The sequence below is a fragment of the Lynx canadensis genome, chromosome A1 (genome assembly GCF_007474595.2).
Source record: "Lynx canadensis isolate LIC74 chromosome A1, mLynCan4.pri.v2, whole genome shotgun sequence".
NCBI classification, from domain to species: domain Eukaryota; kingdom Metazoa; phylum Chordata; class Mammalia; order Carnivora; family Felidae; genus Lynx; species Lynx canadensis.
The window spans coordinates 98,108,804-98,120,647 of NC_044303.2; positions in this window are offsets into that span (position 1 = coordinate 98,108,804).

An 11,844-nucleotide genomic window follows, 5' to 3' on the forward strand; every position below is an offset into this window, starting at 1 on the left:
ATATAAGTATACATTTCAAAATGATTACCACAATAACATTAGTTAACACATCCAACACCTCACATAGTTAACTTTTAAAAAAAATTTTTTTTGGCGGTGAGACCTTTTCAGATTTACTTTCTTAGCAACTTTCCTGTATACAATATGGTGTTGCTAACTACATATAGTATATTTCAGAGTCTTTCATCTCCTTGGATAAATTTGGGCAAGGCCACTACTCATGCTCTGAGGTCAAGGGTATCACTGCTGGTTGGGCTCCACGTTCAAGTGGGGCTGTTGGGTCGGCTCCGGAGTCTGGAAGGGCAGCTGTGTGCTGCTGTCAGGTGGGGCCACTAGCTGGCTTCTGCAATCACCTCAGGTGCGGTGGGGGCATGAGCTGTGTTTCCTGGTATGGTGGTGCCAATGGCTGGATGTAGTGATTGGACAGGGATACAGTCTGTGTTTTGCAATCTGTCTGAGTTGAATGGGAACTCAGTCCTGCCTCTTCCATCACCTGGTGCCACTAGCTGCAATCTGTGTCAGGTGGGGCCACAGGCAGGGCAGGAGTTGGTACAGGGGGTCAGAATATGTTGTGTGATCAGGTTAGGCCCTGAACTTGGGCATGGCCACAGCCTGGGCTTCACAGTAGGCTGTTGGCTATGCTCAGCTGTTGGGGCGATAGTTGTTGTAATTTGTGTGGTGGGGCTGTACAAATATTGTTTCTTACCAAACTCATCCCCTACCCGTGCTAGCCAAGACTAACCCATTGGTAAGTCTTACCTCAATGTATTTTATCATAATAATTGCATGTGATTTTCTAGTGATTTTCTGAGTGGATCTTTCCAGATTTATTAGTTGCATTCTACAGTCTATCAATCATCTATTTATGATCAAATGGACTCATGGTGGGGGGTACCTGGGTGGCTCAGTTGGCTAAGCGTCCGACTTCAGCTCAGGCCATGATTCAGCTGAGGTCGTGATCTCGCGGTTCTTGAATTGGAGCCCCCAGTTGGACTCTGTGCTGACACCTCAGAGACTGGAGCCTGCTTGGATTCTGTGTCTCCCTTTCTCTCTGACCCTCCCTTGCTCATACTCTGTCTCTCTCTCTCAAAAATAAATATTTTAAAAAATAAAATAAATATGGACTCACGGATTTTTCTTTTATTCAATGGGTTATTATAGTTCTTATTTATTTTAATGCTCACATTGTCTCTGACTTGTCCAGTGGGAATCCCTTTGACCTGGCTCCATGTGTCCTTTTGGCACATGCTCATGTTTTTGGTTCATTTTATATGGTTTTTTTTTTCCTTTTTCCTTTTTCTTCTTTCTTTTTTTCTTTTCCTTTCTTTTCTTTTCTTTCTTTCTTTCTTTCTTTCTTCTTTCTCTTTCTTTTTTTCTTTCTTCTTTTTTCTTTCTTTTCTTTTCTTTTCTTTAGCTGTTTCTTACTTTCTGGCACAAAATGTTCAGGTTGCTCTTGTACTTTTCCTGCCCCAGTCCTGGAACCTGCCGTTTCACCAAAGACACCTGAATTTTTAAAATAGAGAATGGTATTTAGAAATAAAGATCTGAGTGTCAGGTGTGCTAATTACTCCTGGGGTGTAATTGTTCTGGGCTTTCAGACCCTTTCAGTGAGGAAAAGAAATCTAAATGGCTACCTCTTAAACCTGAATACTAAGTCTCACTTTAGAACCCAGCTACATTTAACCTTTATAAGCATGCTTTACACTTGATTGTTTCCTTGTTCTGTCACATAAACCTTCCAAGTAGTTCCATTTTGATGCCTGGTTCTTCTTTCTCATTTATTAGCACTTTATTTCCTAGGATTTTCTTAGCCTTCTAGAATCCAGTGAAAGTTTTAAATTCTATCTTCAGAGTCAATCTTCAAAGACTTCTGTGGTTTCCCTGTTATGTAACTTCAAGTCCCAGGTTCGAGTGTCTATTCCCTGGGCTTTGGTTTACCCTTTAAAGTCCACACAAAGTTGATTAGTATGTAACGGACACTAATATTTGAGTAGAGATTTGGGGGGTTGGCAGAATAGATGATAGTAGACGATGTTTTCATCATGTGGATTCTTTTTCCAAAGTCTGGTGCCAGTAGATTTGTCTAATGAGTTTATCTTGTGATTTAATTTCCTATAACACTGGCCTTCTCCAGAGGAATTCTTCTCTGAAACAACCAGCAGTGGGCGTGTTGTGGGTAGTTACTTTTGGAACCTTAAGTCTTAATCTGAGCTATGGCTTCTTTGGTAAGCTCAACCACATTTGAAAGTATTTTTAAAATCTTGCAAAGGATTATGGACAAAGTGCTTCAGCTAATTTTTTGTTTATAGGGTTAAAATGCTTTTGCAAGAAGACTAAAAGCCATTAGGGCCAGGACATTAGAGTTGCTTGTGGTTTTGATTCATCTGCGGTATTTTTGCCTTATAACATCAAGGGAGAAATCTGATACTGTACCCAAGAGCAAGTTCCAAAAGCAAATGGAAAATTCTTCTCTGGTACTTCTAAACCCTGGGAAAATACAACCCAATTTTTATTTATTATACTTGGATCTATAATAGCGGGGAAAATGCTATAATTTATAGTCCTGAAGGTTTCTTCTTGCCTTGGATTTATTTGTGTTATACAAGCCCTTAAATATCTTAGCCCTTAAATATCTTTCTACATGAGTTACCTCTCTTTAGATACTATGTCCAAGCTGTACGTGGGAAATCCCATTCAAAGATGGCCAGAACATTAGAGGCGAAAAAAGCCCTGCTTCTCTTCTAGGGTTGTCTTTCCAGTTCAGCCCCAATCCACTCTTATCAGAAAAGAATTATGAGAGCTTGGGAATAGCAACTACCGATATATAAAGAATTATCAAGCCATTTATACCCAAAGGAGGTTTAAAAATGTTTTTTATTTTTAAAATTTGTAAATTATTATTATAATTTGAGGACACCAAAGAACAAGGTTTGTTTAAGAGGAGAAAAAAAAATTTTCTTCTAAGGGAGAACTAGTATATCTCAATATCTACATATCACATCACGGGAGAGATAGATAGATATCTCCTAACTAGAAACTACACACACACACACACACACACACACACACACACACAAACATATGAACTCATTGTCACAATATAGCCATGAATACATAAGACTATTTTTGGTGGTTAATAACAAAGAGAAATTTTTATCTAGGAAGTTAGCTATACATTTCAGAGGTGGTTCCCAAGATTCCAGAGTACATTTCTAAATCACTGTATAACATGTCAGACTCTGTTTACCAGACTATGATCTCCTTAAGGATGGGTACTAGGATGTTCATCCTAGTAGGTACTCAATAAACAAGTGTGACACATTGTCATCAGGAAAAGAAACTGTGAGGTGTAAAAATAGGAAAGTCATGCTGATGCCTCTGACCTTCAGATGAAATGGCAGAGCAGGACTGCTTCTGTAAAAATAAAGCCCTGAAGGCCAAATCTGGTCTTCCTGGGTGGCCACCACAGGGATAACTTACCCCAGGGCTCCAGAGACAAATCTGTAGATGAACATGACAAGACTGGTTTATCTCACACAAATAAAAGAAATAACAGAGCCTTGTGCCAATTTTTGACAATTAATTTCTTTATTTGGAAAGAGAAAACCACATCACTTTAGCCATTTACTGGAACATGCAGGACGCCTACATGGGGGTGCTCTCTCGGTTGATCAAAGATAAACAACATAGCTCTCCATAATACCCAGCTTCCTGCCAAGGGCTGGCAGCCCAGGGGGCATGGATATGAAGAAAAAGCTTTATATTTCATCTTCAAAGCTGAGGGTGAAATGTGATGATATTCAAGCCAAAGCTTTAGGTGGCAATGCATATGCTCTGGGGGAAGAAAATCAGGAGTTATCAGCACAATTACAGTTAGTTTCTTTCGTAACTACAAACTAGTATAGGCATTGAGCAAGGACTCTATAAAGACTCTAAATGATAGAAATTGAAAATGTTCATTTGCATATGATTTGATCATAAATCTAAAAAGAAAGTGTTTGTTTGCTCTCAGTATCTTTTCACCAAGAGAAACATGAAGTTGGCTGGAGGGTAAGTCCTTCTATGGGAATTCTGCTCTGTGGAGAAAGGAGAACAATGGATTTTTGAATGTATTAAAAGTTGTAATGGAGAGGCACCTGGGTGGCTCCATCAGTTGGGCATCTGACTCTTGGTTTCCGCTCAGGTAATGATCTCGGGGTTTAGTGATTTTAAACCCCATGTCAGGGCTCTACGCTGATGGTGCAGACTCTGCTTGGGATTCTCTGTCTCCCTCTCTCTCTGCCCCTCCCCCATTCACGCTGTCTCTGTCTCTCTCAAAATAAATAAACTTAAAAAAAATGTTTAATAAAAAAAAGCTGTAAGGGATACCTGCTCTTTTTGCTTGTCCTGCACCCATCCCCCTACTACTGGAAAAAGTACCCCAGTTTTCCTTTGGGGAACTGGATTCCCCATTTTCTGGCCAAAGTGTCCAGGTGGGACTCTACATCATGGAGAATGTGACCCTGATTTTCCACGATATCATGTTTGTTTTAGGGAAAGACATCTGACTAAGGAGGCCAAGCAAAGTGAATTCTGTGGGTTGTGAGTAGAGCTTTCTATACAACATGCTCTTTATTTCCTGTTAGACTTGAACACGAAAGGTGTGGATCAGCTATCTTTGTGGAAGCTGGGAATAAGCCATTGCATTAGGGAACAGGGCAAAGAGAAGGGGAGGGCTAGTTTTGCTGACATAGTTTGAGCCCTGGGTTCAGGTCATCTATACATTTTCAATTCATGTGATCCAGTAAATCCCGTTATTTGCTAAATCAGCATGGGTAAGATGTCTATTACGCAACAAAAAGTGATTTAACACATTAATATGGTGATTGAATTCCAAGCAGGTTTTTGGGGCACCTGGGTGTCTCAGTCAGTTAAGCGTCTGACTTTGGCTTGGGTCATGATCTCCCGGTTCATGAGTTCAAGCCCCATATCAGGCTCCACACTGCTCTCTCAAAAAAAAAATAATTAGAAAGAAAAAAAAAACAAACCAACAGGCTTTTCTTCTCTTGCCCCCTTGGAACACCACCTAAGTGTTTTTATGTAAAATGTAAAAGAAACATTATTGGATTATTAGGACTCAGAAACTAAAAACTCCACACAAATATATGATTGTATTGAATGTTGGTGCTAGCAGAAATGAAAGTAAAAGATCTAAGGAGGGAACTGACAGGTATTTATGGGCTATTGCTCTCATAAAACAAGTTTGGTAAAAGACAACTTCATGCATATATTCATTCTTCCCCAAGTCCTTTGGGGAGCTAGACTGCGATTAACATCTGTTGGAGCTCTAGTGTCCTAAATATCGACCTTTGCAGTGTAAGCCCAATATCGTTTAGCAATAATAGATTAGTCTTACACATCTTGCTCTGCACGTCTGCACTGACCATATTCCTGTACTATACCTAATCTAAGATAGGGACAGAGGCAGTGTGTGTGTGTGTGCAGATATCTGAACTGGAGATGCATCATACTCCCTGTCCATAAGCGGCAGATAAGTAGCACATTATTTGGAAACACAAAGCTTCTACTCTTCGTATGTTAGAAACAACATGAAAATTGGATAGCAATAGGGTGACAAGAAAGAGAAATCACAAGGAGGGGTTATTTGTCAAATGACAGAGGAGTGTTTGTGTTCAGAAGCTGGGCGGATCTTCCTCTGGCTGATGTGGAACAGAGACCTCTCATAGGACAGTTGGGCTTGTGTGAAGCTTTGATGAATGGATAGATGTAAAGTTATTTAAATTCGAGAGTGATGTGTCAAAGACTGTCTTGTGTTTATGAAATCCAATTTTCGAATCCATTTGTAGCCTATCTTGGGCACATGGCTGACTGTATTTCTGAGTTAGGTGGGGCCATGAAATGTTGGTAGAAGTTATGGTATGCAATATTTGTCTTGGTCCTTAAAACACCAGTCACATGATGCTGTACATTCTCTCCCTTCCCTGGTCTGTGGTCAGGCCTTGCTTTCTTTCTGTTCCTGTCCAACTTGACATGCTTAGAAATATCCAGGTGCTACTCTTGTCTTTATTCACTGGACTTGTAGTGTCAGGTCATCTCCTGGCTTCCTTACAACACTGCCCCTAGGACACGGCCTGACCCAAATTAAATCAGAAGTGGTTGCAAAATATTCTATCGTCCAGTAGATGCTTCGCATGTGGGTGGTCCACCATGAAGCTGGAGAAGCCAATTGATTTCTATTTCTGGATTTTGAATTCCTGAACTGACTCACATGGTTCTAGAAAGGGTGTTTTGCCCTGGCTTGTGTGTACCTCACTGATTGAAGTAAAACATTTGTTTGCTGAGCCAATAACTGTCCTCTGGGAGGAAATGTCATTCCTTCTACAAATCTAAGTTTCTTAGTGCTCACCAACTGCAGGGGTGAATGAATGCACTTTTTAAAATATTGTGGCCACAGGGGTTGTTCACTTGGTCAGACTGACCACACTCTGTGAACATCTGGATGCTAGAGGCAATGAAGGCCTCATAACTTGGGGCAACCGTAAGGCAAACCTGACCTGTGTAATTGTATGAAAACTACTTGATGGAATACACTTGAAAGCATAGGGGCGCCTGGGTGGCGCAGTCGGTTAAGCGTCCGACTTCAGCCAGGTCACGATCTCGCGGTCCGTGAGTTCGAGCCCCGCGTCAGGCTCTGGGCTGATGGCTCGGAGCCAGGAGCCTGTTTCCGATTCTGTGTCTCCCTCTCTCTCTGCCCCTTCCCCCGTTCATGCTCTGTCTCTCTCTGTCCCAAAAATAAATAAACGTTGAAAAAAAAAAAAAAAAAGAAAGCATAGACAATTGTTGGCCACACCCAACACTCAGGATCTACCTGAATGTGAGTATTTGATAATGAGGGCGTGAGGGGAATAGGAATGATTTCGGTTCTTTCCTATACCTTGCTTTATTCTAGCAAGTCAGCTATGGATAGCTCTTAATGCCATTAGTTGTTTTCATATTAATTAGCTCCTGTGTATTAAGGTTTCTTTTCCCTCAGCCATGACTAAAATTTTAACCTGTCTTCTCAATTCATAATGTTAAGAAGAATCATATCGGGGGTGCCTCGGTGGTTGAGTCAGTTAAGCTTCTGACTTTGGCTCAGATAAGGATCTCACAGCTCATGAATTCAAGCTCTGCGTCGGGCTCTGTGCTGATAGCTCGGAGCCTGGAGCCTGCTTCAGATTTTGTGTCTCCCTCTCTCTCTCTCTTCCCCTCCCTGGCTCATGCTCTCTCTCTCTCCCTCTCTCTCTCTCTCTCTCTCTCTCTCTCTCAAAAATAAATAAACATTAAAGAAATTTAAGAAAAAAAAAGAAGAATCAAGTCATGGACTTCAATTTCAAGCCACTCTGCACAGATTGCCTTTAATGGACAGGTAAGCCCAAGGGCTGTAGTTTGAGCTGTAGGAAAAAAAAAAACAACCCAAGGATCTTTTGAATATTGCGTTAAGCACATATGGGACTTCCAGCTTCAGCATCCTATAAGAATGTAGGTGATTAGATTGAAGGGAAACAAATTATTGGAAAGCTTTTACCAGAATCCATTGAAATCATTCTCTGTTACCCAGGGACTGGTTTTTATTCCAGATGCTTGCAATTAATTCCACATTCAAAGCCTGTTTTCTGGAGGAAGAAAGATAGGCTACTTTCAAAAATTTTTAAGGGTTAAAGGTGGGAAAGTTTTGAATTTATTTTCGTAGAGAAAACAAAATATAGTGAGGCAGCATTATAATCCCTTTTAAGGTTTTATTGAAATGTCAACCTCTGGGGGACTGAAGCTGTATGAAAAAAATGAATAAACAGTGGATTAGCATTTAGACAATATTCTTTCGTTGTTTGACCACAGAAAATAATGCTGAATAGAATTAATTTGGAATTTGGCAGGAATTTGAATAGTAGAGGTAAAGCATGCAAATAATTGAGTAAATTTGAATCTTGTAGGAACATTTATTGGAATAAATTAAAGAATAGCATGAAGAACAAGATTCTTTTGGAGGCTCTAAGCACAAAAACAACAAGAAAGTAAGAATTTTATACTTACTTGATGGTTTTCTGGAATTAAAAAAAGGAAAGTGTGTTTTAAAACCAGGACTTTTTAGCGCCAGTGCAATCAAGAACCAAAACCCATAATTGGTAATGACCATTGAAAATTGTGATTTGTTGGGGAGTATCCAGGTTAGAAATAAAATGATTTCAAACCCTGACTATCCAATTTCAGTCAAAAATTGAGAAGGGATCATGCTTTAGCTAGTTATTTGGGATTCTTTGGATAACCTCAGATAAAGAAAGGGTACCTCATTTCTGAAAGAAAGTTTTTTTTCTAGACAGGGACCTATTCAGACGATTTAATTATTGTAGTTTATTGAGCATAAATTGTGGACATTTCAGCTATTTTCTCCACTCTCATTTAGATCTAATTAGAACTAGATGGCCTATTTAAATATATGTATATATACAAAAATAGTTATATATAATGAAGAAACTTAAAAATAGCCTAAATTAGGAAGCCATTTACTTTATTAATGGAGACTCCCAACCATGCCAGGATTTGATCAGATCATACAACTGAATGGGATTCATTTCCTTCATTTGTTCTCCTTTCTATATATTGTGACTTTCCGGGGCATTGTTTCGCAAGCTTCTCCATTACTGTCTTGAGTTGTCTGTGTCTGTTATCAGTCTCAGTACAGAAAATAGTGGTTCATATTTCTTCTCCTATCTCTAGTAGAATAGTCTGGAGGGAAAGGACGTGGGGCTGTGCTGAATACTGTCAGGAGTAAGAGGCCAAAGAGCTTATGTGGGGACAGTCCTCCAGTAAGAGGGTGGTGTTCAGGAGCAAAACCACAGTGGCCCAAAGGTTGTTTGGATGAGAAGTCCTAGTCTTAAGAATACTGCCCTGGGACGCCTGGGTGGCTCCATCAGTTGAGTGTCCGACTTCGGCTCAGGTCATGATCTCACAGTTCGTGAGTTGAAGGCCCACATCAGGCTCGCTATCGCTGTCATTGCGGAACCCACTTCAGATCCTCTGCCCCCCCTCCCCCTCTCCCCTTCACCCTCCCCCACTCACCCTTTGTCCAAAATGAACAAACACTTAAAAAAAAATACTGCCTGACCTTTGCATTCCTTTCTCTCCACTCCATTCCCACTCTCATTCATTTGAATGATCACCTGTGATGAGTATATCCTTGGTCTGCCTATTTTCAGAAAAAAAGACAAGAAAAATAAAAAAGCAAGCTGGGATCATAGGAACCTGGGCATGTGTGTGTGTGGTTAACTGAGAGCCATAATGTTGTACCTGTGGCCCTGATTGCCTAAGAAGGAAATTGTTTAAGAGGACGTGCTTGATCTGTGCCCATATTTCAACCCTCAATAAGACTTGAATAATCCGGAGAAACCACTGTGTGCCCAACCCAGTGAAGGGTGATGGACAAATGCTCTTTCTCCTTTCCTTTCCTTCTCTCCCCCTATCCTTCCTTCCCTGACTCTCCTTTCCCCCCTCCCTTCCTTTTCTAATTTCCTTGCTGCTCCCTCTCCCCTTCTATTCACTAACCAAATGACTGTTTGGGGACATAGACTTGATTTACTATAAACATTTAATAAAACTTGCCGTTTATTAAACAAGCCCTCTTTGGTGTATTTGTCATTGCTATAAGATCCAAAAGTGAATTACGGAGAAAAAAAATGAGATCCTCCAAATCCATTCATCTTATGACCTAATCTGATACTGCAGTCTAGGCCCCTTGAGAGCAATTACATAATTTAAGCAGAGTAATAGTGATTTGAATGTATAGATCTCCCAAAGCCATGAGTAGAATTGAAGACCTGTAACATTAGTGAAGATCTCTCAGTGTAAAAAAGCCATTTGAACGAGGATGTTTCAAGGCCCACTGGTTTTTCCTGAGCACGTTTGAACATGAAGTAGCCATATATCTTCCACATGTATATTAGATTATTTAAATGCTGAGTGCAAAATTGAAAACATTTAATTTCCTTAAGTATATTCAGCAGCGCAAAACTATTAAAAACATGTTTGTGAGGCTAACCAATCTCTTTCCTTTGTCCAAAAGAAACTGTTGTTTGAATGTGTATTACTAGTGAATGCTGAGTGTGCCTCAGGTAATTGATCATGAATGATCCAAAGTTTCACCCTCTTGTCGAGCAGGAACTACCTCCCTTTGTGAGTATGTTTCGATGTTATAGCGAAATGCGTTTTTATCTATTCACAGAATCCTTATCACATTCCACTTAACTGTTGTGTGTTTTTCCCTCTGGCATCTCTTCCTATCTTGGGAGCATGTCTAATTATGAGCAATCTTGGTGGGGACAGTGTCCACCTCCCAATATGGAAATGCAAAAGGTTATGGCCTCCCTTCCCTGATCCTGATAATACTACTTGGGTATGACCTATACCCTGCTGATTGGATGTTGCTGCCAAGGACTTTAAATTTTGAATGAGTAAATAAAGGAAAGGACAGCTGGACCTCTTTTCACAGAAGCAGCAGTGACAGTGTCCAGTGGTGTGGTATCCTGGCCGATAGCTGCTAAACATGACTGTGCTTTCAGCTTCTTGGTTTTTCAGAGATATTTACTTTCTAGGCCTGATCATTTCATTTCCATCAATTGTGTGAATCCTCAATAACTTTTCTAATAGTTTTATTGTTGGTAAACAAAGACAGATTTACTATCTGTCCTTGATTCTTTTTTTTTAAATTTAAGTTTATTTATTTATTTTGGGAGATGCAGAGATAGTGCATGTGGTGAAGGAACAGAGAGGAGAGAGAGAATCCCAAGCAGGCTCCGGGCTGCCAGCTCAGAGCATGATGTGGGACTTGAACTCAAAAAAAAACTGCAAGCCCATGATCTGAGCTGAAACCAAGAGTCAGATGCTTAATCAACTGAGCCACCCAGGTGCCCCCTGGTTTTGATTCTTATCCTCTCCTTGCATTCAAACTCCTTGCTATGTGATTTTGCAGTCCTTCCCATCAGAAGCAGTATGTGTGTACTTATATTTTGACTTTGGGCTTAACCATGAACTTGCTTTGTCCTAGAGAAGGTGGGTAGAAGCAATAATGTGTCAGTTCTGAATCTAGACCTTTGGAGGCATCATATATCTGCCTGCCTTCTTGTGCTTCTGCTATCGCCAAGCTTCCTTGGATACCTTCTGTTCCTTTGCCTGTGCCTCAGAATAAATACATCTGGAATTGACCTCAACCCAACCTGCAGTGAGGAGCAAAGCAGCTTGACTCACAGCTTGAAGCAGCATCACTTAGCAAAGCCCAGCCTGGATTAGCTGACCATCAAAAGACCCGGAGATGCGGGAGTGCGTCTCTCTGTGATTAACAGAACCAAACCTCTAAGGCTAACCTGCAGATTTCTGAGAAATACGTGGCTTTTGTTTTGTGCCACTGGGATTTTGTGTTTGTGTGTTTTGTGATCTGTATCTGCTATATGCAATGGGAAGTATTCTAATTGATGGATTATAATACATTGATGTTGAGAATATGAAGGGTGTATGTGTGTGTGTGTGTGTGCCTATCTTTGGTTTTGTGGGGCAAATCCTATTGAGACTTAGCCTCATATTTACTTATTCTCTTTCCTGTTGATTGGTTGGAATGAGTATATAATTCAGCTTTCACACTGATGGGATGTGTGCGAAGTCGTGTATGTATGTGTGTGTGAAAGTGTTTTTTTTTCCCCCTTTCCTAACAAAAAGCGAACATTGGAGACACATTCTCCACATTCTCTCTTCTTCTGTTCTTTTCTCTTCTCACCTGGAGCTGAGGCAGCTGTCTGGGTCCGTCAGGAAACGCCT